The sequence below is a fragment of the Wyeomyia smithii genome, chromosome 2 (genome assembly GCF_029784165.1).
Source record: "Wyeomyia smithii strain HCP4-BCI-WySm-NY-G18 chromosome 2, ASM2978416v1, whole genome shotgun sequence".
NCBI classification, from domain to species: Eukaryota; Metazoa; Arthropoda; class Insecta; order Diptera; family Culicidae; genus Wyeomyia; species Wyeomyia smithii.
The window spans coordinates 206,892,816-206,917,040 of record NC_073695.1 but is presented as its reverse complement, the minus strand read 5'-3'; the positions used below and the strand labels follow the sequence as shown (position 1 = coordinate 206,917,040).

Below are 24,225 nucleotides of genomic sequence, written 5' to 3'. Positions count from 1 at the left end.
TTAAATGATTAAAATATTGGATCATTGGCGTTTTCCAGTGAGCGTCTTTATTAGAATAAGAAAGTCGAAACTCTTGCATACATTATTGTGGTTTTGCTTACACCATTAGGCGACGAACGTTGGTTCTGCTGGTCCTTACTCTCTAGAACCACTCAACGAGCGGTAAGTAAAATTCCAAATCACGCCGCAGTGTGGTTTTATGAAACAGCAAAAGTCTTTTAACCGCCGTTAATCCTATGACAAACGTTCTACAAGTAACAACAAACGAAAAGGATCATCCAAATGTGTCCCACCGGGGGGGTAGCGGTGCTGCTGATGAATATTTGATACGCGAATTTCCATTTATCTCAACACACGCGTACGTAACGTGCGTCTCCATTGCTCGGTTGGTGTGCTACTTTTGTGTTCCGCTTGAATCGGTCCCCTGTCGCCTTAAGAGTCGAAACGATTTTCCTTCAACACTGTAAACACACACTAAACGGAAAAACAAATGCCGACAAAAGTGGAACTAACAGCGGTACAGACGCGGCTTGTGAGCGAATTTTGGTCAGCAATAAATTGGGGTCCTAAAGAGGAGTTATCAGTATTAAAATCATCAGTAATCGATTGCGTTTCGTCATATTATTCCGTGCACGTACCAGAATACTAACGCCATGACCTTTCCCAGCCGACTGTTGCGTTTTTCCACGCTTCGTTCGTCGGATCCAATCCACACAATCCAATTGTCGAATTGACTACGGAGTGAAGGGATGAAGTGATGTTTGATTTACAGACCTTATAAAGTCTACCCGTGTGGAAAAAATGGAGCAGGTACTTCAAAGGAACTATTTATTGTTACGATGATTAACTTGAAAACAGGTTCTCTTTGATGTTGAACTCAAACAGCAACAAATCTTGGATTCACAAAATGGTTGCTTTGAGTAGACTGTCTTTTCTACTTTTCCGCAAAAGCAGTATTCCGTTAATGTACCAATGTGGCCCGGTGCACGGTGTGCGACGGTGGGTGGACTGGCTGCGCAGTGGCAAGAATTGTTTACGACCGTCGATCTCGGCAGGTTTGTTTTTGATTAAAATTTTCAAGCATCAGTGGACCATCGACGGGGACGCCTGTGGTCCTTCCGAGAAATGTTATTCAGTTACCTAATCGAATTATGCACATCCCCAAGATAAGCACATTTCCGCCGGGTACCGGTTATCGACGACTGGCTCCAGATGAAATAACGACGTTTTTATCCAATTTGGCTCGGAAGAATATTGCGGTAGACGAAATATCAACATCTCAAAAAAAAAAAAAATAGCTGGCTAGTAACAAGAGGGTCGTTCCGATAAGGGAAGATTAGGAGAATTGTGTAAGAAGTATAATCGAAGAAAGGTGAAAGAGGTTATATTTAATTATACTTAGACCAAGAGATTGTTCGTTCTTAGTGTTTTGTTTAATAAACTTGAAATAAAAGAGAGAAATATATACGCTGTATTTTTGCATTTAACTACAGAAAGTGTGGACGGTCGATTTATAAGAAATCGACAGAGTAACGAATAATTGCAATATTTTATCAGCAGAGGACTTTACCAATTACGTTCAATTTATTAAGCATCAACATTAGTTGTATGTCTTGTTCCTATGCTTTTGTATTTTTATGACTAGTGCAAGCATAAAAGTTTACAGTGCAGCTCCAAGCAAATAGCGCTCAGTCACACATACCAACCACAGCAGAAGCTTAATATGTAACGTTTTACATTCACGTCAAAATCACTTACCGCGAGCCCGAGTAAGACATGGCAACACAATATTCTCCCACTCCGAAACTTATGCATACGTGTATCGTTGTTGCAATTGGCCTAAGCTGTTGACGAGATACTGCCAAATCCCTTCATATTCTCCCATTAACATCGGATTACTAGTCACCTATTCACCGTTTCCAATAGGAAGGGTTTTCCTGCACAGTAAAGCAGTTCACTGCAAATCCTCAGTGATAATTCAATTTTCACATCAAGCTCCGAAGCAAACACCATGCCCCCATCGTATTAAAGCAATTTCACTCTTTGCTTTCACAAGCGCGACAGAATCTTTCCTTGGTTGAATACACTGCAAAAAAGCTACCACCGTAAACATACCAGAGTAAACGCGTGTCCCACTTTCCGCAGCCAAAAGTACCGTGACGAGAGTCGCTTTTGCGACCGGATCGAGCACGAGACCGATTTCATCTGCGACGAAAATTGGAAACTGGCAGCAGGTTGTTTTCAAAACTTTAAGCTTTATTTGCGCTTTCCGTTTCCTGGCCGAGCGGTTCTTCTCGGCCATCCACTCCTGATCCTCGTCGGTGGACAGGCAGACTGTGTCAAAAAGAGCTGTATGCTATGCGTTTCCAGAAAGAAGCGATAGCATCACGACGACCACCACCACCACCGTCAGAGAGCACAGATCAGTGAGAGTAAGTGAAAAATCACCCTTCCAATAGCGGCGTAGACGCTTTTCTCTGGTGGAACGAGGAGTACCCATACCTGTGTATAAGCTTTCGGAGTACTTTTCGAGTAGTAGAAAATGTGTGCCCTCCTTACACAAACATTCTGGTGCACAAATACACGCACGTACGCTGCTCTGGTAAGTGGTTTGGGTGACGCTACCGGCGGAAGCTAGGGAAAATTAACACCACAATAATATGAATAGATAATTTTCCAGACAAATAAGCGTCTAGTGTGCACTGAACACCACGCACCCCCATAATAGAGGCTGGACCACCCGATGAACTTTGCGCTGATGGCGAAGCGCTATGACTGGTGAAAAGTACGGCTTACTTGTTGCTGTCCGGTGACAATTCAAACATGAGACAGCCTTTTTATTATGAAGTGCTTTTTGGTTAGTATAACTTTCAATGACTACATTCTAGTAACACAAAGTTAAATTGAATGAATAAATAGATACATGCGAGCTGTTAGCGACTACGAAAAAAATCTGTCCTATTCATTTTGAGTCTCTGGAGTCTGCTTGCAATAATGTATAAAGGTTAGAATATGCGGTGCAAAATAAAAATTGTTTAAATGTTAGTAGTGAATCGCCACTGAAATTCTTTGAACCGTTTTTGTGCTCAAAACTAGTGAAAGCTGGGAGCGGGAAAGAGAAACAAAGTAGCAAAAATTTTACGGTACAATCAATTTTATCGAATGGTCAGGCCTTAAGCAACAAAGGGAACCAGCATGTGATTGCAATAAATTTTTATCCTTATTCTCGTGCATGATCGTATCCGACCTAGTACCAATTCCACTAAATTTTCAAATGGTCTTCTCAAATAAATGCGGGATAAAGGGACGTTCGTCCGTTCGAGCTGATTCGAAGGTGAACGGAAACAAGATTTTTTGCTGTTTTCTAAAGAAAATCAACAAGGTTTTAAATGCTCTAAAACCCTGATTTGCTTCACATGTTGCTCATTAGACGTCGATGGTCGACCGGACCACTCCAAGCCTTCCCTGAAGTCTTTACGCTACATGTAAAATTTTTTTTGCTGCAAAGCTGCATCATCTAAAGTCGTCTCCAATATTTTGAATGTTTCCGCAAACTTTTAACTCAACTACTTCAAACATTGTGAAAATTGAAAAAAGTCGTTCATGGCACCGTACAAAGCTATGAATCCTTCTGCCCGTTTTCATTACAGCATTAATCATTTAAAAAAAACCTTACTGAGTTACCAATTGGATCAATAGGACTCCGAATAAATATTAGGAAATTATTCATATTCGAGCAAGCGCTCCTGTGAGCCTTACTCATATTAGTAATTTGTTTATTTCCCAAGCGAGCTGTCGCTAACTCGGTCGGTCGTTCCCTGTGATACGGTTACACCATCCTGGGAAAATATACAATTTAATGATTATCCTGTTTCCACAACCGCGTAGGCCTCGCAATAACCGCTTCGGTCGAAAAGACACGCATCGGTTCTACCGCTGTCTGCCTATTAGCATTTATCGACGGTTTCAGGGTTTTTGTCCTTCCGCGCTGTCTATGCTGATGACATTGGCTTGTGGGACAGCAACCGAAAGTTTGTCCTCATGCCACATGAAAGACGACACGACTGAGAAAAGTTATATAAAAGCACACCCCGTTACGCTCGACTGCACTGTATGCGGCCTCCACTGACTGGCCCTGATTCTTATGGCATGGCAGTCTCGTAAGGTCTATTAGTCACCTGCAACTAGTTAGATATGTGCTTTGTGGTTCCCTAGAGATCGGTACGTTTCGACATGATGCCACTAATCGCTGGTAAATCATGAACACATGGGATATTGCGTAATGCGTTTTAGATGTATGGTTGTTTACTTACTAAATTTGAACAAACGATATATTAGTGGATTACACGAACCTAGAAGGGACAGGAAACGAAAATCAATTAGATATGGCCAGCGATATAATTGGAAAGGATTAGAAAAACTTATTTAGCCATAATTGCGGACAATGAAACTTTTGTACCTCGCAAGGCTGTGAGAAGTGCTATATTTCTACTTTTTTTTGTCTTTACCTTATACAGATTTGGTGTAAAATATTTCATTATTATAATGAGCAATACATACAGCTTGTTTCGAACAAGTAAAAACTGAACAGGATGGAGAAAAAATATTAAAGCCAAAACACCTAACCGAACGGATGCCCGTCGGCCTCAGTTCGTTATTAATGGTTTACCTGATAAGCTCATGGGCTCACTTCATAACAGTAGACAACCGAAGCTACTACCGGATTCGGCTTTCACACAAATTGATGCATTTTGTCATATTTGACCACATCTTGAACTGTCATCAATAAGCAGCCGAGACAAATGACTGTGTTCCACCCTCGGCTGTCCTACCACAAAGAACAGTATCCTTCGGCGAAAAAGTTTGTATATACACCGGGGCTGATTTATTTTTTTGAGTTTCCCATGGAAGTCCCTTTGTTATTGCGGTTCTTTGACAACAACAGTGGTCCCCACTGTGTGGAAATCCTTGAACACATTTCGCCGTAAAAGTTTGTCGTTTGCTGAGCAGTTCGGCGCTAAAATTCAAAATAACGAACGAGAATGTTTCCCGAAAGCTGAACAATACTTTGAGCAAATTAAATTCCACTTTTTGGTGGCTCACGTTTGACAGCATGGTACGAAATTTGTTCGGAACTTTCCAACGCTATATTATTGATGCAATCGAGAGTTTAATTAAAACCATTCCACCGATATCGGTTCATACGAACTTCGGGCAGGCCCGAATATGATGACTTCTTGCTGCTGCTGTCAATACTGCGGGGTAATCGATAAATTTTATGTACCGATTCCGAGTCTGTACGACGCAATGTAGCGGGATGTATTTTAATGTGCTCCGCAATCTGACGCGCAGTGTGAGCAATTGAGTTTGCTCACTGCACAAACAATCATGAGCGTAATATGTTTTTTAATGAATGCCTAATGGCGGAATGTTTCTCCCTTCGTCGTTATTGCACGAAAAGGTAATCATAAACGATAGCATGGCTTTTCAAACTGTTGAGCTTGATGCAGCATTTTTTGAGACTTGGAACAAAACAAAACAATAACAACAAACACTGAGGGATGGTTAGGAATCAGGGAGCGTTTGAGTTGGTTAGTCGCCTCCTGAAACCGCTTTTGGCTATCCAGAGCACTTACACGAGTTTTTACAGCGCTAACTTTTCGAGATCACCTGAAAATTTTCTAAAGTGCTGAGAAACGAAATAAAAATGTTTTTTTTTTCTTTTCTGAATAATCCATTATATATTGTTTTATTCAAAAACAATCGCGTCCAACGTTTTGGCAATTTGATGTTTCTTTTGGTAATCTACTTCTTAGGCTTAAAACCGCAGATTAGAGAACTGTGCGTTCAAGTTCAACACAGTTGCAATATTACACGTGCAACTGTATGATTATCGCTATTTACTTCGAATTTACTTCGTTTATTTCGCTAATAGTTCAAGAATAAAGTTAAAAGTTTTGGTTAGAAAACATTTTGTTTACCACCCACTTCGAGTCTTTTTATCGAATCTATAAAAACAGTACTTCCTAAAACGATGCAAATTTGAACGTCTTGTACTAATAACAGCAGTCTTCTTGGGCTGTATGTTTTGCAGAATCAGGTGAAATTTTTCAAAGTTTTAGCAGAATGTTCTGAGTCAATTTATTTACTGAAAGGAACATAGCACGACTTGAAAAATACAAAGTAAAATCAAATTTTTTTTTTTAACAGACTTTGGCAGGATGGATTCGAGCGTTGTCACGCATAAGAATCACAAATGAATTCGATACCGTTCTCCAGTAATGACTTCCGTTCAGTTCCAACAGCTCCTAAAAAACCTAAATTAATCCACCTAGCGGTCAGACTCAGCCTTTCTCATTCAAACTTATTATTCGTAAAAATAGATTTACATGAATGCTTAAATCCAATAAATGTTTATCCACTCTTTGGGTTCTAAAATATTGCTGTTGTAATTAAAGTATAAAATATGAAATTTGACGTAATGTTAGTACTTAAGAAATAGCGAAATAAAAGCAATGACTCTTAATTTCGAACAATTTAACCACGAGCGATGCCGGGAACGTTCAGATAATACGATACCACATTTAAATCATGTATATTGATCGAAGCAGGATATATATTGATCGAAGCAGGAAAATATATATATTGATATATATATTGATATATATATATTGATCGAAGCAGGAAAAGTGTTGAATAGTCTTTGAATTTCTGTTCTTTCTAAAACTTTCAAACAGCATATCAAATTGTTATGAAGTTTGTTATTTGTAAGTTTGAGAGATGACTCATTTGTATGACACTAGTTATGTTCAAATAAGTCGTGTAGTACTTGAGATAATAGACTTTCGTTGTTTTACAAATTAAAACATAACGCTTGCTTAAGCTTGATTACAATCAAATGAAAAGGTAACGTATGGGGCAGCCAAACTTTGAAACCACGTGTTCAATCATAATTCATCAGTTAACCCTTAACTAGCCCGTTCATCTGATATCAATATTGTTCAAATCGGTTGTGTAGTTTCTAAGATAATGAAGTTTCGTGATTTTCACATTTCGATACATTACAGACGAAGTTACAGTCCGATTACTGCAAAATTCAATAGGGAGTTATGAGGTAGGTGGACCTTTCATTTGATACTAATTCTGTGGAAATCGGGTCAACAATCTCTGAGAAATATGAGTGAGTCCAAGTAAGTTGTCTTGGAATATGTTTCTTTTCATAGCTGGATTTCACATTTTTAAACATAACAGGCAAAGCAATAATCCGTTTGAAAAAAAAACATTATGGTCTTATTGGGCAACAAGACCTTTCATATGACACTAATTTTATAAAAATCGGGCCAGCCATCTCTGAGGAACATGAGTGAGATTAAATAGTCTCCAGAACACGTTTCTTTCCATAACTCCTGAACCAGATGTTCAATCTTCATAAAATTCAAAAGTTAAGGGTTTTTATGGTAGCCCGTTCATTTTAAACTAATTTTAATCAAATCAGATGTGTGGTTTCTGAGATATTGATGTTTCGTGATTTTTACACTTTGATACATAACCTCTAAACTAGAAATCAGATTACAATAAAATTCAATAGGGTCTTATAGGGCAACTAGACCTTTCATTTGCAATTAATTTCATTGAAATCTGTTCGGTCAGACCATCTCTGTGAATAGTGAGTGCGAAAAAAGGTGCACATACACACGTACACACCCACACACAAACATATACACCTATACATGCTTATATGCAGAAAATGCTCGATTCGTCTAACTGAGTCGAGTAGTATATGACATTCGGCCATTTGGATCACTTTTCTACCTTTTAATTAGCCAGTGATCGTTAGGAGGAAGTCAATATGTTAACTTTCATTATGTGATTTCACATTTTCATGAACAACGGACAAAGTTACAATCCGATTGCAATGAAATTCAATAGCAACCTATGGGGCAACTAGACCTTTCATTTGACACTAATTTTGTGAAAATCGGTTCAGCCATCTCTGAGAAAAATGAGTGAGTTTAAACAACCTCAGGATAACTTTTCTTTACATAACTTTTGAACCATATGTTCAATCATTACGAAATTCAAAAGTTAAGGGTTCTGGAGACAGCCCGATCATTTGAAACCAATTTTATTAAAATCGGTTGTGTGGTTTCTGAGATATTGATGTTTCGTGATTTTTACATTTTGATACATAACCTCTAAACTAAAAATCCGATTACAATGAAATTCAATAGCAACCTATGGCGCAACTAGACCTTTCATTTGCAATTAATTTTATGAAAATCGGTCCAGCCATCTCTAAGAAAAATGAGTGAGAAAAAAAAGTTGCACATACATACACACACACACATACACACATACATACATACATACAGAAAATGCTCAGTTCGTCGAAAGAAGTCGAGTGGTATATGACATTCGGCCATTGGGACCACTTTTATACCTTTGGTTTTTCCAGTGATTGCTATACCTTTCTAGGAGAAAGGCAAAAACATCGACGTGGTTCCACCAAATACACAGCATAACGTTCGCAGCGTGTGTATTCGGTCAAGCCGACGAGACACAAAAAAAGCTTGACCAGGTAGTCGCCATGACTTTCTTTTCTTTGGGTTGCTATACTGCATCCTCGGGAGAGACTGTCAGTGTCAGTAGGATAGTAACGCTAGCCCAGTAATTGTCGATCGTAGCTTCGTAGCCGCAAGCGAGTGGCAATGGGTTCGAATCTCAGTAGAATCAGGCCATTCAATGTCAAATGACTCAGGCATGGGTTCATTCTCTGGCTCTTCCACACAAAAACTTCTCTTCAGACTAAAAAACTACGGTTCTAAACCTTCGAAAATTTCATCGGCCGTTATACCTCTCAATAACCTGCTTGTGAAGACAATAAAGCCGATAAAGAAGATAAGAGAATAGTAGGCCTAAGGGAATACAAGCAGTATAACAAGTAGCAGGTAACTTCTCGATTATTAACACTACACAAATAAATACAAAAAATGAAAAAGCAAGAAACGTTCGGACAATACCATAAAAAATCAACATTACTGGTCGCAGTTGGGTTTATACAAAAAAACTCGATGGGCCTCAACCGCCGTTTTTTTTTTTAAATAAAATGTAAAAGGTGTGGTACCTCCCGCATGAGTAAAGTAGCACTATCCGTTGATGACGATTATTGGGCATTATTGGGTGCCAATGAAAATCGATTTTTCGAATTTCGTTAGTAGGGCTCAAAAATTTCGTTTTCTCGAAAAGTGACCTTATACAAAATTTCAGCTCAATAGGACTTGGGGAAGTGGTGCCTCAACGCTGTCAAAATTTCACATTTTCGACTGACGAGGCACAGCTAGTAGTTCATGAAATTGTCGATATCGATTTTTTTATGCCAAATGTCTTAAAAATACATGGAACGTCTGGTGTTGAGTTGAAAAAAAAAATCGGAAAAAATCGAATCTTGCGACTTAGAAATTTTTGAGATGTGGGAGTTTATCAGCTCTCGGTTTGTTTACCATATATCTTAGCTTGGTTCATCACGTTTTAGACATATTAAAATTGACCAGCACTTACTGCTATCACCATAACAAGCAGCGAGAGTTTAGTTGCGCGCCTAATAACAGAGAAGTGTGAAATTCAGCACGTTCAACATTTCTGGTCGCAAAGATAAGGAAAAATATGTTGCCTGGATCAAGATTCTTCCAGCTATAATTTTGTATATTTGTATTTGAACAAAAATAGTAAAAAATTAGAGCTAGGAACCTCTGAAAAACAGCTCAGTAAGAAAGAGTCTAGTAAGGATTTTTTCAAAGAAGTGAAACGTTTTTCCTTAGTTTGGAGCACTTATTCCTTATAGTACAATTTGCTACACCAGTAAGTATTCGGCATGGTACCCGGGTACCCACCAAAATGAAATGCTTCTTACCCTTTCAATTCTTGACCGATTTTGGATCTTGGCCCGTAAAAACATTGGAAATTTTGCCTATTTAGTAAAAAAAGTTAAAGGGTATGTGCTTGAGTGCACAAACGTGGCTTGCCGTGGGACTATGGTGGGTGTAAAGATTTAATTCTTCCATAGCCAGTGTATAACACACCAAACGTACAAATACCATACACAATAATCCATGAACAAAAGACCACATACACCTGTCATAAACCACAGCATAAAAATACCAATACCCACATGAACTGCCCATAAATGCATAACAGTCCCATGTAATTTCTCATCACTTTTTGCTTAAACCTCAAATACTTGGTGCTCTCAAAAAATCGCAAAGAAAAGCTTTTTGTTGCTAAATTGATGAGAAAAAACCTAAATTAATCCACCTAGCGGTCAGACCCATCCAATAAATGTGTATTCGCTTTTTGGGTTCTAAAATAATGATGTTGTAATAGAAGTATAAAATATGAAATTTGACGTAATGTAAATGCTCAAGAAATAGCGAAATAAAAGAAATGACTCTTAATTTCGAACAATTCTTTCACGAGCGGTACCGGGAACATTCAAATGGTACGATACCACATTTAAATTATATTGTGGCCACATATATTGAACAAAGCAGGTATAGTTTTAAATAGCCTTTGAATTTCTTTTCTTTCCATAACTTTTGAACCACATATCAAATTGTTATGAAGTTTGTTATTTGTAAGTTTGAGAGATGACTCGTTGGTATGACACTAGTTATGTTCAAATAAGTCATGTAATCTTTGAGATAATAGAATTTTGTTGTTTGATCAACAATTCAATACATAACGGTTACTTAGTTCGATTATAATTGAATGAATTGGGAACGTATAGGGCAGCCAAACTTTGAAACCACGTGTTCAATTATAATTCATCAGTTAACCTTTAACTAGCCCGTTCATCTGAAAATACTATTGATCAAATCGGTTGTGTACTTTCTGAGATAATGAAGTTTCGTGATTTTCACAATTCGGTATATTACAGACGAAGTTACAGTTCGATTACAGTAAAATTCAATAGAGTGTTATGAGTCAGCTAGACCTTTAATTTGACACTAATTTCGTGAAAATCGGTTCAGCCATCTCTGAGACAAAGGAGTGAGTTTATGTATTCTCCGGAATATGTTTCTTTTCATAGCTAAATTTCACATTTTCAAACATAACAGGCAAAGTAATAGTCCGATTGCAAAAAAAATCATTAGGGTCTAATGGGGTAACTAGACTTTTTATATGGCACTGATTTTGTGGAAATCGGTCCAGCCATCTCTGAGAAACATGAGTGAAATTAAACAGTCTTCAGAAGACGTTTCTTTCCATAACTTTTGAACCACATGTTCAATCTATATAAAATTCAAAAGTTTAGGGTTTTTAAGATAGCTCGTTCATTTGATACCAATTTTATTGACATCGGTTGTGTGGTTTCTGAGATATTGATTTCGTGATTTTTACATTTTTAAACATAACCTTTAAATTAAGAATCCAATTACAAAGAAATTTAATAGGGTCTTATGGGACAACTTGAACTTTCATTTGCATGTAATTTCATTAAAATCGGTCCAGCCATCTCTGAGAAAAGTGAGTGAAAATAAAAATCTGCACATACACACACACATACACACACACACTTACACACACATACATACAGAAAATGCTCAGCTCGTCGAACTGAGTCGAGTGATATATGCCATTCGTCCCTTTGGAGCACTTTCATATCTTCGGTTTTGCAAGTGATTGTTATACCTTTCTAGGAGAAAGGCAAAAAGTTAAAAAAAATATTCATTAGGAGTAAAATATTCGTGCTGAAGAAATAGCGAAATAAAAGAAATGACTTTGAATTTCGTACACTTCAATCACGAGCAATACCGGGAACGTACGGATAGCACAATACCAAATATAAATTTTGTTGAGGCCATATGTTTTGATCAAAGCAGTTACAGTTTTAAATAGTCTTTGAATTTCGTTTCTTTTCATAACTTTTGAACCACATATCAAACTGCTATGGAATTTCTTACTTGTGAGTTTGAGAGACAACCCGTTCAAATGATACTAGATATGTTCAAATAAGTCGTGTGATCTTTGAGGTAAAAGACTTTCGTTGTTTTTATAATTTAATACATAACGGTTGGAATAAAAATACGATTATAGTCGAATAAAATGGGAACCTCTATGAAAGCCAAAATTTCATTTGACACTAAGATTGTTGAATTTAGTCCAGCCATTTTTGGGAAAACGGGTGAATTTGAAAAGTCACCGGAACATGTTTCTTTTCACAATTTTTGAACCACGTGTTTAATCACTATAAAATTCATCAGTTAACCTTTAACTAGCCCGTTCATTTGATACCAATATTGTTCAAATCGGTTGTGTACTTTCTGAGCTAATGGATTTTCGTGATTTTCATATTTTGATACATTACAGACAAAGTAACGGACCGATTACATTGAAATTCAATAGGGTGTTATGAGGCAGCTAGACCTTTCATTTGACACTAATTTCGTGGAAATCGGCTCAGCCATCTCTGAGAAAAGTGAGTTAGTTTAAGTAGTCTTCGGAATATGTTTCTTTTCAAAGCTGGATTTCACATTTTTAAACATAACAGGCAAAGTAATAGTCCGATTGCGAAAAAAATCCATAGGGTCTTATGGGGTAATTAGACCTTCCAAATGACACTGATTTTGTGGAAATCGGTTCAGCCATCTCTAAGAAACATGAGTAAGATTAAACAGTCTTCAGAACACCTTTCTTTAAATAACTTCTGAACCACACGTTCAATCTTCATGAAACTCAAAAGTTAAGGGTTTTTTAAGTAGCTCGTTCATTTAAAACCAATTTTGTTCAAATCGGTTGAGTAGTTTCTAAGATAATGATGTTTCGTGATTTTCACATTTTTAAACATAACCTCTAAACTAAAAATCCGATTGCAATGAAATTCATTAGGGTCTCATGGGGCAACTAGACCTCTCATTTGCATGTAATTTCATGAAGATCGGTCCAGCCATCTTTGAGAAAATCGAGTGAGATTGGGAGAGCGTTACACACACACATACACACACACACACATACGCCAACACACACACATACAGAAAATGCTCAGCTCGTCAAACTAAGTCGATTGATATACGAGATTCGACCCTTTGGAGCACTTTTATACCTTTGGTTTTTCCAGTGATTGCTATACCTTTCTAGGAGAAAGGCAATATGAATTTTGGACAGTCCCATGTTACAAATAAACGCAAAACAAGCTCAGTGCTGAAAATAACTAGCATAAAATTATAGATCTATACTATCATAGAAATATCAATTGAAGTACTAAGAGGAAAAATAATTAACTTGTTGCCAATACAAGTATTCTGTCAGAAATATATTTACCTCGGATAAATGCATTTTTGCACACATATGTTATACACTCATACACGTAATACACACACACGCTATACACACACAAACACACACACACTATCCACACATACACTACTTATACACACACTATTCACACACACACACACACACGCTACTCACACGCACACGCATCTCACACGCACACGCTACTCAGACACACCCTCGCTACAAACAGACACAGTGACACACACATACATACACACAGACGCACCCACACACTAACACAGACGCACGCACACACAAACACACACACACATACACACAGATACACAGATACACACACACAGATACACACACACTCACACACACACGCACTCACACACACACACACTCATACACACACGCGCTCTCTCTCTCACACACACACACACATACACACACGCACTCTCACACACACACACGCACTCACACACACACACACGCACTCACACACACGCACACTCTCACACACACACGCACTCACACACAAACACACACGCACTCACACACGCACTCACACACACACACGCACTCTCTCTCTCTCACACACACACACGCACTCACACACACGCGCACTCTCTCACACACACACGCACTCACACACACACACGCACTCACACACACACACGCACTCACACACACACACGCACTCTCTCTCACACACACACACACACTCACACACACACACACGCACTCACACACACACACACACACACACACACACACACACACACACGCACACATACACACACAAGTTACTAACACATACACACACACGTTACTTACACATACACACACGTTACTTACACATACACACACGTTACTTACACATACACACACGTTGCTTACATATACACATACACACAAACGCTATTCACGCACCCACACGCTAGTCAGACACACATGCTTAATATACGACACACTATACCTACACTATCGGCAGCACCCAAACGGCTTCCAGGTTTTCCAATGGTCCCTTCCAAAGGCTTCCAATGGTCCCCAGTGCCGTTCACGTCCAATTTCGGGCTGTATCCCAACAACGGTATCTGAATTAGATTACCACTGGTGGGATCCAATTCAGATCGGAGGGAAGCCGAACTGTTCGCCTTGACGGTCGACCAGGGAATGATCTTCTCTCAACACGGAATGTCTTTTTATAGCGTCACTCCGTGTGGGGAACTTGGGTGACTGGGGGAAGAATCAATCACGTGGAAGCATCTCTGCTTTCTTTCTTCGTCGCTTACGTTGGGTGATGAATGCAATGCCAATTGGTTGGCATTGCTAGCCAATGACTGAATGCGTGAATTGATTTCGTCTATGTTTTTGAAGTCTGCGTTAGGGAAATATACCAATCGTATGAAAAATGTATGTGGATTTTCGACCTTCAAACTTTTTCGCAATTTTAACGGAGTAATAAGAAAATGGTAACTAAAATTATCATGTTATACAAATCTTGTATATTTTAGGTTTCCAACGGTATATTAACTATTGAAATCGGAACAGTTGTTTGAGCGCTTTTAGCATTTAAAATCTTCCATTCTGCCAACCAAAAACGTTACATGTTCAATCCAGTTTTCACAGAATGTACCTTAGTATAGTGAAGAAAGACGTAGTCCCACATCAAAATCCTGCCGACTACTAATGGGGTAAAAAAATTCGAAGCACCCTCCACCTCCCCTCTTCGGGGGCTGCTATAAACAGTCTGCCGATGTAAACTAGTTCATTTCCACTAATTAGGAGCATTCCATGAGTTTTAGCTGACTGAGTTGAGATTAACCATGTTTTTGAAGCAAGAGGGCCTGAAAAGGTACCCGGGTACCCTGCGGAGTACATAAAAACAATCATTTGTTTAGAAAAAATGAATAGTTGGCGTTTCTTCGAAACTATTTTGTTGTTGACAAGCTTGTGGTGACTACGATGTAAGTTCAGCAGGGTAACTGAATTCATAAAACCCAAAAAAAATCATAAGCTTAGGGCTGTTTCAAATTCGAGAATGATAATTTTAACAAATACAATGCCTCCACAATCATGGGTCAGCTACAATTATGGGTCACTTTTACGCAAATACGTCTATTCTCACGAAACTGAACAATTTTCATTGGCAGTGGTATTTTTTATAACTCAATTGTAACCCTCTTCATACGATTGAAATGATTTAATGTTGAAAATGTTACTGAAAACAATAATTCTGCTCGGTGTAATAAAAGCAGTGACCCATAGTTGTAGTAATGTTACGTTTTGCGGTGCACAATTGTGGGTCAGTCCATATTTTGGCTATTTTTATTACTTTTGCATGAAAATACATCACGAGCTAATAAAATAACTTATTATCAAGCTTTTATAACAATGAAATAACTTTTGTGATGGGTTTTGATAGTTTTATAAACTAAATGATCTTAAAGGCCAAAAGTGACCAATAATTATGTATTTTGCTATGCAAGTACAGGTCGGACTCGATTATCCGGAGTTTTGAAAAACATTTCGCTCCCGATAATCGAATCCTCCGGATAATCGAGCCATTTTTTATTTTCAATATCTCTCATTTAGAACAGTGAGTTTCCTTTTATAGTATGTTGCACACAATACTTGTGCCGACGAAATAAATTAAAAATTGTCTTTAGACTGTTTGTCGGCGTTTGTTATACATATATACGTAATAACAAATTATGTTATATTGATTATCTCGAAGATGTAAAAACCAAATAAAATAAATCAAAACTACCATTAGAAAGACAGCTTTTGCTTCGAGAGGTTAAAGGAAATATTTTCCAGAAAATATAATAGAATTTGATTTGATTTAGGTATTTATCTGTTTTATTATCTTAAATATTAAGAAGAATTGAGGACCCTGTTCGATTTTGAAAACACTCATGATTTTTTATTCTGTTTCCTAAGTGACCTATAACGACCTAGAAACCTGATATGACCATTAATGGGCTACTTTGCGGATTTCGAATCGTTATTGATTTCGCTTGATGAGTTTTGGTTCAATAATCCAGGAGTATCCTGAACACCACCGAAACAGGCCACTTTGTGGTTCTAAGTACTGCACTGAACATGGCCATTATGTTACAGAAATATGTTTCGGCCATGAATTCGAAACCGGTTGACCAATAGTGGTTGTCCTCATCGGCAACTAAAAACCATAATACATGGCTTTGGGAGGTTGTTGAGTAAGAATTGGTTGAAGGAACGACGAGAAAACTGCCAAAAACGAACTACCTAAACAGAACGGGGCATTGTTGTTACAATTTTGTACAACCCCGAAACTTCCAATGATCCGGAAGGCAAAAGTACATTATAGAAATACAGAAGAAAAAAAAAATACTCCGGATAATCGAGCCCCGGATAATCGGGCCCCCGGATAATCGAGTCTCCGGATAATCGAGTCCGACCTGTACTATTTTTCTTCTTAACCGATTTACACACTGCAGTGAAACTAATTGTCGATCGAGAGTATACATCAGAACACAGAAATAGGTAGTAAAACATTCGTAGTTGATAACTTTTCCGACTTTATATTCATTTTTCAACATTTAGGCAACACGTTGACTGACTCATAATTGTAGAGGGACTGTATTGAGTTTTTTTTCTTGAGCTTGACGACCTCACACTTCGTAGTTGCTCCTCCGTGATCGATCTGAGCTAGTGAAGATGCACCAGAAACAACATATTGCCCTATTTGGGATTAGTTTACCATCTGCATCTCCATGATTGCAACGGAAAGGAACGGTTGTGTCACCGTGGTGAGTGACTGAGTCGGACAATGTTGCGCGCGAAGTTAACTTATTGCGAAGACGAACGATGAGTATTTTTGTTTTCAGACCCCGCAGACCTCTACAATCGCGGGTATACAGCTAACCATCAGAAGCATCCAAGTGTTCAAATGTTTTTTTTTTTGGATACAAGAAAAGTGTTCTCCCTAAAAGTCAGTTTTTAGAGCACTAGAATAATACTGTTGAAGATTCTTTTTCTACATTAAAATTTATGCATAAAAAGTAATCGTTTAAGGACTGACAAAGCTAGCAACGAACGATAGAAATAAAGATAAAGGAAATCGCTCAAAAAATTTTTTGGCAATCGTAATCACGGTAAAGTTATTTATTATTAAACGCGTTAAAGTTCCATTCGAATTTTTCTGTTGCTCAAATTTTTCATAAAATTTGAAATAATGTTGTGGAGGAGTTGTACTTCAAGACAGAGCAACATTATTTTTTTTTTTCAAAATTTAAAAAACAAGGTATAACTATAACCCTTGAGGTATAACTGCACCAAGAAATTTTACTTTTCGAATTCTTCCATATGCAGATATTAAAGGAAGCTTTTCTTTGAACAGTTTTATATTCGTTTATTTACGTCAATCATAGTAGACTACATCTTGAAAATAATTGCTAACATCACAAATATAGTTATGTAATTCAAGTGTTCAATTTTAAAAAGACTCATCATACTGTTAACTGGCCCGGCCATGGCTTATTCTGTTCTATAAGAATTCAATACAAAAATTTTTCGCGTTTCTAATGAGCGTGTAAGAGCATAAAAGTTGTGTTTTCCTAGCAAATTTTCCGAAATTATGCGTTGTGAAACTAAATCGTTGACAGGAGTTACCGAGGCAATTTCTCTTCTTTTTACGAGCGTTTCTATATTAATAAGCATGTAACGCGATTCATAACAAGGGAGAGGAAATGAAACCTAGTTTTCATTCACAAAAACAGTTTTTGTTATATGCACTATAACAAAAACTGTTTTTGAACGGATTCGATTCTATTGGAATGGACGTCTTGATAAGGCGACCAAACAACACTACACTATTCTAAAATAGATCTAACATATGTAACAAAGAGTATTTTTATAGTGTACGTATCTACGAAATGATAACTGAACCATTTTATAAAACTTACCATACTGTTGGCTCTATTGATGATCGTATTGTAGTGATCAATGAATGATAACTTAGAATCCATAATTACTCCTAAATCTCTAATTTGATAACACCTTTCTACGACTTGATGTCCAAGAGTGCAGCTGAAATGTTCAGGATTTCTTCTTTATTTCCATGTACAATTTCATGTCATCGGCATATATCAATACTTTGAGACAATTCAACACAAGGGTAACGTCATTAACAAATAAAATGAAGAGCAAAGGGCCTAAATGGGAGCCTTGTGGAACTCCAGATGTCACTTTTACTGATACAGAGAGGTGTCCCTTAAACCTAACCGTTTGTGTCCTATTCGTCAAATAAGATTCAATCCATCTAAGTAGGCCTAACTCAAATCCCAGTTTTTTTTTTTAATTTGAACATATGCATGTAAATATCTACTCTGTCGAAAGCTTTACTAAAATCAGTGTAAAGAGATTCCACGAAGTTGCCTCTGTCCATAGACGCAAGAGAGAAATCAACAAACTTAAGTAAGTTGGTAGCCGTGGACCTTCCTTTGTAAAAACCATGTTGGTTACACGTTATGCGGTTCTTTACCTGATTAAATATTTTTTGGTTTACGATAGCTTCAAAAAGTTTGCGAATACATGATATCATTGCAATGCCACGGTAATTTTTGATATCAGATCTCTCACCTGACTTAAAAATCGGTATAAGAAAAGTTTTTTTCCAGACTGATGGAAATTGTCCGGACGTAAGGGATAAGTTGAAAAGCCAAAACAAGCTGGACGAGTTAAAAGAGAAAACGGCACTCATTAACCACTGTATACAAAACAAACACGGTTTTGGCTTCAGTCGAACCACTATTATCGACCATAGCAACCGCACCCATATTCTATCATTCTTAGAAATGTGTCATATACACAACACGCCCAATACTGTCAACAAGCGAGTCAATCTCGATGGACTCAACACAGCTTACGCAGCTGTGCTGTCGAGTCTCATACCGAATACCAATGCACCAGCCAACTAGTTCCTTCTCTGTCCCTGTCTTTCGAATCTCACACAAGTAACACAGATGTCCTACCCCCCGAATCCCAACTACTCCCCATAACGTTACCATCCGCCATCGCCATAGGTCCACAGCAAAGAGATTTGTAAGTTTGTTTAAAATATTTATAAGAGAAAAATTGTACCATAGACTTTTATTAACACCAATATTGTAGAATGTACCCCGAATCGCCCCAATTAATGTTGACGATAAGCTCTAAAAAGCATCCAGACAAGGAACGAACAAGAATTATGTAAGTCACAGACAACTCAACCACAGACAACTAGCTAAACTCCTACCAATTTTTAACAAATTTAAGAATTAAAACAGACACTAATCGCTAATAAACACCAACAGTTTCCCCTGATCACTGATCACTGATCAGTGACGAAACGTCGGACAGTAAAAAACCAGATCGTTCTACTTATTCAAGACTGCTCAGCCGAAATTATAACCAACCATCGTACAAGGGTTTCACGAAAGCAGAAGCGAGATTTTTCATAAGTGAGGGTCTGGACCTAAACCTTTTGAAGCGTCCAGTTCTTTTATTGTGGCGAGGTTTTCTTGAACAGTTATTTGTTTAAAAGATACGTTATTTATTTGTTCATGCAAGTGCGAAAAGTATTCAAAGTCCCTGACTTTGTCGCTATTTTTATAAATTTTTATAACTCGCAAACTTGTTGCAGATTTGCTTTGAGTCAGTACTGCCAAACGAAATCGATGGAAAAAGAACACATGCTGAAACCCCCAAAAATGGAAAATCATTGTTTATGACAAAGACTATTCAATTAATTCGGATGGTCTTAACTAGTTGCTTAGAAAAAAATAAACTTCTTCATAGACGGGATGCGACTGCCTGCTTTTCGAGAACTTAAAATGTAGTCGAACGACAAAAAAATTGTCCGTATAGCGTTGTCTACGTACAAAATTACACGGGCCGTTATTGATTCAATTATCCTCATTCTGTTTACAAACAAAACGATTATTAGTGTGATACTAGTCAAAAATCTGGCAATCAGCGAGTTATTATTTTCAGTAGCGTTTGATTCAAATTAAATATTTATGAACGAAACACACTTCATTTACCAACGAAACGAATTACAACCGGCGCAAGGCATCCTTTTAACTCGGTCAGAAGGCCGGGATAATTCAATCCATTTGTTCGAAAGTTGTTTCACTGCTGATAATCAAATAATTGAATTTGAAAATACATTCCCCATACTAGTGCGAGCGGTTGGTTCATACCTGTAAATATGTTGACCAAACCACGCGCTGCTACAAATGCGAGAGTGTTTCGTAGCTTGTGTACTAGTTAGCGCGTACCGGCAGTAAACCACTCTGATTAATGCTGTATAACCTGCGCGGCGGTCGAAAAGATAATGCCGCCATCATTAGCTGGTGTTGTGGTAGTTGCACCTGTTGCCGGGGATATAGGGCCATGCGGGTCGGTATCGGATGCGTAAATGTAACATACCTTCTCGAATTCAGATGGTTAGCGGCCGCCGGAACAGACAATCAGTTCGAATAACCGTAATTAAGCCTGATTAGAGAGAAAGACTCAATAAATTAAGCACTAAAGCTTATTGAATATTTGTTTGGAGTAACATTCGAGTCATTAGTTAGCGGAGGCGTGATGAATGTACAGTACAAGCTAATGTTTATTACTATATCGTCACTACCATTGCAATTAAGAATACTACTCCCACAACCGCAAACGGTAAAATTTATTTCGTCATTGGGAATTCGTATTTTGCGAATTTATATTGTAGCATCAAAGTCTGATATCTTACATAGTAAACATAGCGAAAAGCTTAAAGCTGAAGTATTTGTTCGGGTTTTAGCCACTCAACAGAAGAAATAACCCTAATCTTTTAGCACTTGAGCTACCATATAAATTCTACCACGAACCTAAACCAACCACAGTTTTCAATCTACGATATCATCGAACACTACAATGGCTTCTTTCATCGGTCTCCTGGTCTTGGCGACATTTGCCATCCTTGGCAGTAGCAGTGCTTTTCCAAATCCGAAAAATCAATTGAGACCGTGGTGGAATGTGAATACACGATCCAGCGGACGTATCGTGGGGGGATTCGAGGTGGACATTGCGGATGTTCCATTCCAGGTGTCACTCCAGACCCAGTTTGGTCACTTCTGTGGTGGATCAGTCGTTGGAAGCCGATGCGTTTGACAGCCGCACACTGCGTTGGTGGTGAATTCAGTGTACGTGTTGGATCTAGCCTACACGCTGAAGGTGGACAAGTGGTTAAGGTTCAAAAGCAATATCCTCATCCGAAATACGATGCTGGCACTATTGACTACGATTTTGCCCTACTGGAGCTGAGCGATGAATTGAAACTGACCGAAGAACTACGCGCGGTTGAGCTGCCTGAACAGGATGAGCCAGTCGTTGATGGAGCTTGCCTTCAAGTTTCCGGTTGGGGAAACACCCAAAACTCTCAGGAAAGTGGAGACGTTCTCCGAGCTACGAACGTGCCAGCAGTTAATCAGCAGAAATGTGCACAGTCCTATCCCGATGTCAATGAGATAACAGCGCGTATGATTTGTGCCGGTTACGATAAGGGAGGCAAGGATGCCTGTCAAGGTGATTCGGGTGGCCCGCTGGTAGAAGGTAACAAGTTGGTTGGAGTTGTATCATGGGGCATGGGATGTGCTCAATCCGGTTATCCAGGGGTATACTCCCGAGTGGCTGCGGTACGCGAGTGGATCCGTGAAACTAGTGGTTTGTGAGCTGTTCCGTTAAATTATTCTATGAAATAAATATAGCATCGATTGATAATATGGGCCGTTTTTTCTACGAAATTTAAGTTGAGAGAAATTCCACAGAGAGCAATGAACCTAAATTTGATGAAGCAATAACATAACCTTATATGCGGTTCAGGTTGTATTCAGCAAAATATATAATTTATTGCTAAATTCGATTTTTCATGACCGTAATCAGTTCACATAAATTACGACAAACCAAAATTATACCGACTGTTCAGCTCAACTTTATCGAATCGGTTGAAACGTAAAATCTGAAATATGCACATGCCTCTAAAAGAAAAAAAAATTCGAACTAAAAACGATAAGGCTGTTATACTTGTACTCTAGAACCACAAACTATTTATTGCTTGTCAAAACATTAGAACATTCGAATTTTGACAATAAGTGATGACATTCAAAATCCAAATAGTTTTGAAAGAAAAATCTGGTGCGCCTAAACGAACGCATGTCACTGTATGGAGTACTACTTAAAAAACGGAGTCCACACTTAAAAATGTTAGTATTTTTACTGTACATAAACAGAGTTTCATAATTGACCTAAAATTCTTCGTATTCAATGTAACTATCAATGTGAGTTTAATTTTACAGGTTATGTAAGATTACACATAGGAAAAGTAGATTTCAAGCTAAAATTTCAATGAAATCTATTTCTAAATTAGAAATAAAAATTTGATACTTAATATTTAAAAAAAGTCACCTTGTTCTCGCTTGATCACGGTAGGGGGGAGGGTAATGATATTGTCCACGTGGACACGACATTTCTCCAAAAAATAGGAAATCGCTTTGCTTCGTCTTCTGTAATGGAGGCCATAATTTGTGATTATGTTTTTTCGGTTTCTTCTGCATTATTAAGCCGTTTGCTTAGTTCTTCTCTATTTATTTAGTGCATTTCTTGGCTTTCTTGGCTCTCTTTCTTGGCTCTCTCAGACTGAATTTTGATGGGATTCTTTTCATTTATGGCTTAAATGGTCTTGGTGGTTTTGGGCTGTTTTTTGAAATTATTTTTGTTATTCTTTCGCTAACTTTTTTTTGTTTTATCATTTAATAAAACCACAGAAGAGGGGGGGGGGGAGGTGGTTTGGTAGATGTCCACGCATATCAACGAGGAGGGACGGGGGGGTCTGAAATGGCGCGATTTTTGTGTCTACGTGGAATGTGGACGGCTCACAAGTAATCTGAAAATCAACCTTTTTTTATGTGTTTGCAAATCAATAAAAATATTATTTAAAAATAACGAATAAAAAATGCTCCTCATTCGATAAGGACGACCCGGGCTGATTTCTTCTTCCACTATTCCGGGAGTCAAAACCTAAACTTAGAAATTTCATCAATCTCGCATTTTTTTACAAGCATTACCAAAAAATAAGACTACCGAATGAAAAATATCCATTCCTCGACGGGCTCTTGGCCGATTCCTGGTCGCGATAAACCAATCGCTTCAGGGATGGTTCTCCCATCTATGCCCATGATGCAAATAAGCATTTCTATCAGACAACCCAGTACCAAAACATCCGAAAACTAGTAAGTTTGCCATGCCTATCGGAATTCAGAAATATTTACTACATCCAGTGACCTAGGCCACATTTCTAGAGAAACATTTGCTTTGATCGATTTTCTGTTCGAACATTTTCATGCAATCACCACAACTTATTAAACACCTTTAATGATAACGTTCTTTGCGCAAGTTGATAGAGGAGGGATCACTCCAGCTTTCTGTACGAAAACCACGCTTGGGAGAGTTACTTAAGCTGAACCATTACCTAAATGAAAAGACGCACTCCGGAAAAAACGATGAAAGCAGATAGGACCTTTTGAAATGTTTATCTAGATTTGTGGTCAGATTTGTGGCACAGTTACAGCATTTCAAAGTTTATCAAATTTTTGCCTATCATACTTATTTTGGCTATCTTTCGTAAGATCATCATGACACCCCAAAATAGGATTTTATTTCCTTCTCAATCAGAGTTACAACAATAATTACTCAGTAATTAAAAATAGATTTTTTTCAACAAAACCTATTTGCAGAAAAAGTTACATTGGTCAACAAAAGCGAAAAAAATGCAGCCAGAAAGATCGAACTAGCTGACCTAGAAAGATTATAGATTTTTAACCATTCCTGTGAATTTTGGTGCCCCTAGCCATTACCAAAACGCGTCAACTTACGTGAGAGTGTCGCATA

General features: G+C 38.0%; 1 protein-coding gene and 1 pseudogene across 11 annotated transcripts in view; one reads left to right on the top strand and one right to left on the bottom strand.

The window, feature by feature from the left end:
* LOC129725015 (beta-arrestin-1) overlaps positions 1-24,225 on the bottom strand; it is a 186,695-nt gene that overhangs the window by 110,731 nt on the left and 51,739 nt on the right. Inside the window, exon 1 of one of the 11 annotated variants that reach the window (XM_055680379.1) lies at positions 2,116-2,288. The exons of 9 other annotated variants lie outside the window; for them this stretch is intronic. The gene's annotated coding sequence lies outside the window, so the exon portion shown is untranslated. Of the gene's footprint in view, positions 1-1,758; positions 1,872-2,115; positions 2,289-24,225 lie in introns of those variants that run through there. One more of the 11 variants, XM_055680381.1, reaches the window with a different exon arrangement.
* LOC129725018 (trypsin 5G1-like) lies at positions 21,197-22,012 on the top strand (annotated as a pseudogene).